This window comes from Berghia stephanieae, unplaced genomic scaffold, assembly GCF_034508935.2.
Source record: "Berghia stephanieae isolate SIO BIC M18660-M18661 unplaced genomic scaffold, UCSD_Bste_1.3 scaffold760, whole genome shotgun sequence".
In the NCBI taxonomy this organism is placed as follows: Eukaryota; Metazoa; Mollusca; class Gastropoda; order Nudibranchia; family Aeolidiidae; genus Berghia; species Berghia stephanieae.
The window spans coordinates 12,501-17,099 of NW_027629288.1; positions in this window are offsets into that span (position 1 = coordinate 12,501).

Sequence of the window (4,599 nt, forward strand, 5' to 3'; positions counted from 1 at the left end):
TTGGGGAGGGGGGGGGGGGGGGTGGATAACCGTAGTTTTAAAACAGAAGAAAACAGTCTTTTATATAAAATATTAGGCCAGCCTGTTGACTTTTCGCTCATGGGAGACCCCATACAACACCCTCACCTCATTGTCGCACATCATCTTGCCTTGCGTAGGTAACCAGAAAAAGAGAGCTGTCTGTGATAACGCACAACCTTCATACAGTAGGTACCTATCACGGCTAGTAAGACTGGAGAGATGCATAGGCTAAAATTTATGATGAAAAGCAGTATCTGTTAAATTTGGAAAATATAGGGCGGCACAAAGCGACTTCGCTAAATAGACCGACCGCCACAACCATCACATCATCATTATCACTACCACTATCACATCGTTATCAAAACTACAGCAACTGCCACCACCATTACATCATCATCATTATCCTTATAGTCATCATCACTACCACTACTACATCATCAACACCACCACAACAATCACAACCACCACATCAACACTACAAAAACCGACACATCGTCATCGTCAACGAAACGCAAAATAATAATAGTAATAGTAATAATTTTTAAAAAACAAATAAATAATAATAAAAAATAAATTTTAAAAATAATAATAATAGTAATAAGAATATGTAGTTTAATCATAGTTTGCGTCCAATCCTCCATACAATAAAGCCTAGGCTCTAAGGCTAATACTGCAAATAATTTGCAGTACTATACTGCGAATAGAGGAATCACTATTCACAGTACTACTGCAAATAGAGGTGGCCAAAAATAAAATCTAGTACCTTTAACTAACCCTAATAGGAAAAACAAACACCCTCACACCTTAAGACTTATAACTAACCCCAATAGAAAAAAAAAAATACTCCGACCTCCACTAGCTAACCCAAAAAGAAAAACGAAGTGCATATTCGCAGTTGTACTACGAATAGTGAGTCCACAGTGGAATCACTATTCGCAGTAGTAGTAGTGCTCTCCCGTCTCTGAAAATTAGTCGTTGTTCCCTCGCTGAACACAACACTGTATTTTCTGTTCAAAATGGTGTGTTGTCGAATGGCTTGAAGTTGAATGAGAGTGTGTGAGTTTGAGAAAGAAAGAAGAGGAGGGATGATTGAAACATTTTGTGTGACTTAGAATTGAGACTTTTAACGTTTTCAACTCTTCCTTCAAGTCTGAAATTTGTACAAGATAGTATTTTGTTTTTGTTTTTGTTACCCCAATCCAATCCATGAATCAAAATTTCCCCATCTGCACGTCTCCAACTTGATCATTCGTTTTAAAATCTTAAAATCTAGCAGCTTATCTATCAGATTAATGAGAATAGTTTTCCATCCCCGTTTATTTTATTATTTACAGTTAGTTAAATATTTTTATAATGTTCCAGGAATCTCTCTCTCTCCCTCTCGCCGTTGTCGACTCATACTCATATCTCTGTGCTCCTGCAAATAATATAAGTTACCATAAATAAACTGCCTCTACTACTACAGCCACCACCATATCACATATACACTACACTACTACCATAACCTCCACATCGTTATCAAAACTATAGCAACCACCACCACCTTACATCATCATCCTCCTCGTCATCATCACTACCACCAACACCACAACCACAACTATCACATCATCATCATTACAAGCACTACCACATCGTATCAAAACTACAGCAACCACTGCCACCATTACATCACCATCATTATCCTTATAGTCATTATCACTACCACTACAAGATCATCAACACCACCACTACAACCACAACCACCACATTAACAACCATCCACTACACAACAACAGACACATCACCATCGTCAACGAAACGCAAAATAATAATATTAGTAATAATTTTTTTTTTAAATAAATAAATAATTATAATAAAAAATAAATTAAAAAAAAATAATAGATATAATAAAAAAAAAATTTGTTTTTTTCGCCCCCAAACCCCTAACAATAATCCTAGCCCCCAAAGGGCAGAAAAGGGAAATAAAGGGATATCACGGTTTCAGTACTACTGCAAAATTTTTTTTTTTCTTTTGTTTTTAAATAAATGTTATTTTTTTTTTTTAAATTTTTTATCATTGTAAAACGAAACATGGGTAATCACAAGACGTGCAAAACAAAAATCTAAAACTATTTAAAACCCCAAAAGGGCATTTTTTTTTTAATTTTTTCCACGACACCGCCAACGAGGGCATAAAAACCCCACCAAAACCAAAAAATGGCCCTATTAGAAATTTTTTACTATTCTTTTCAAATTTTTTTTCCTAGAGTTTTTTTAAAACCCCCAACTAAAAAAGTCCAGAATAATATTGACAAATTGAAAAAAAAAATGAATATAATTTGACTATGCTTTTATTCAAAAGATCCACGGGGAAAATCGCTGTAAATTAAACCCCAACCCCCTGTTTGGGATAAAAAAAAATTTTTTTAATCCCAACAAAAATTTGAAACTCTGCTCCTTTAAAAAAAATTTTCCAAAATTCCAAAAATGGAATTTTTTCCAAAAAGCACATAAAAAAAAAAAAGGGAATACAAAAATCTATAAAAAACAAAAATTTTAAAAAAAATTTAAAAACCTTTTACTAAAATGACACAATATCTCGATTTGAAGTGGGGGTCATGGCCGAAGGGTTTTTGTCTCTGGGTCGGGGAAAAATTTTAAACCCGAATCGACGTTGCGGGGGCAAATCGTGGTTCCCCACTATTTTTTTTTTTTTTTTTTTTTTGCTTCCGCCTTTCTTTTTTCAAACAGTGCAAGGGATCAAAATTTCCCCAAAATTTCCCTTCCCCCCCCCCCTCTTTTTTAAAAAACTCTCTTCCCCCCTCCTCTCCCCCTTTTTCCTTTCCCAGTTTTTTTGCAAATTGTTCCCCTATTTGTCCCCAACCGATCCCCAAAAATGACTAAAAAGGGTAAATAATTAAAAAAAAACAAACAGAAAATTTAAAAACACTAAATTTGGGGGAAAAAAGGGGAAAAAAAAAACAAAAAAAAATTTTTTTTTTAAAAAAAAAAAAACAAAATTTTTTTTAAAAATTTCTGCTCCCGAAAAAGGAAAACCCAAAAAAAAAAAAAAAAGGGGAAAAGAATAACCCTTTCACCAAAAAAAAAAAATGGGGGGGGGTTTGGGGGGGGGGGGGGGGGGGGGGGGATGGGGGACATTTACCCCCCCGCAACGTTCCCCGTAAAAAAGAAAACGGGGAAAATTTTTAAAAAAAAAAAAAAAAAAAATGGGCGGAAACCCAAGAAATTTTAAAAACCCCAACCTTTGATTCGGGTTTAAAAAATTCCCCCGGGCCCCGGGGCCCGGGCCCCCTAAACCATTCGACCATGACAAAACCCCCCTTCGAAAGTTTAAACCCAAAATTTTGTATATCTTTTATGTTTGTAAAAAATGGATTTTAATTTAAGGGGTTTGGGTTTAATTTTTTTTTTTTTATAGAAATTTTTTTTAAATTTAAAATTTTTCCCTTTTTTCTTTGCTTCGGGAAAAATTTTCCCTAAACCCGGAATGTGGAAAATTTTTTAAAAATTTAAAAGAACGGAGTTGCAAAAATGTTCTTGGGGGTAACGAAATTTGGTTATCCACAGACAGGTGGGCTGCTTTTGGGGAAAAAAAAACGAATTTTCATTAACCTCAACACGAGAGCTTTCGGAAGGCCTCCCCATAAATCCCGGGGCAGCTACCCCCCGGTTCCCCCAAACAATAATATTGGCTCCCAACCAAAAATTTTTGGAGGAAAATAAATTTTTAAAAAAAAACCAAAAATTTCAGGCCACTTTTTTTTTTTACGACATCCGACAAAACACTGAAATTTTTAAAAAATTGAGAAGCTTACCAGGGGAGTTTGAGCCCCATTTTTGGGGGCATTTTCCCTTCTTTTTTTTTTGTCTTTTTCGCAATTTTTTGGGATTTTAAAAATTTAAATTTAAAAAATTTAAATTTTCCCTTTATATTTTGGGCCTTCCCCCTTCTTAAAAATTAAGGGAATTGAAGACCCCGTATGGGTTTTTCATTATGTTGTTATGATAAAATTCTGGTTTTGGAAATTTTTGGGGTTGGGGTAAAAATGGATGGGGGAGGGCAGGGAAAAAGAGAGGAAGGGGAAAAGAAAAAAGAGGAGAAAAGAAAAGAAAAAGAGGGGAGAGATTAAAAGATAGTAAAAGGGGAAAAAAAGAGAGAGGAGAAAAAAAGAGAGAGAGAGAGAGGGGAAAAGAAGATGAGGATAGGGAGAGAAAAGGGGGAAGGGGAGGAGGGGGGAGAAAAGAGTTTTTAAAAAAGACCCCTTTTTTTTTTTTTTACCCCCTTTTAAATCCCATACAGCGTTGAGTTTGGGGGTCCGGGTAGAATTAAATTAATAACAAAGGTAGGGGGTGGACACCATTAAAGCGGGGCCCTTTTCCTCCTCAGCCATCCCCCCTTTTAAATTAAAAACTAACCCCCCCCCCCCCCCCCCCCCCCCCTGCCCGCCTTCTCACTCTTACTCTTAAAAACCCCCTCCAACCCCCCCCTTTTACTATTCAACTTCTCCCCATCCCCATTTTTACTCCTTCACCTCCTTCTTGAATCCCTTTTCCTCTTCGGCCTCCTTCCTTCCCCTT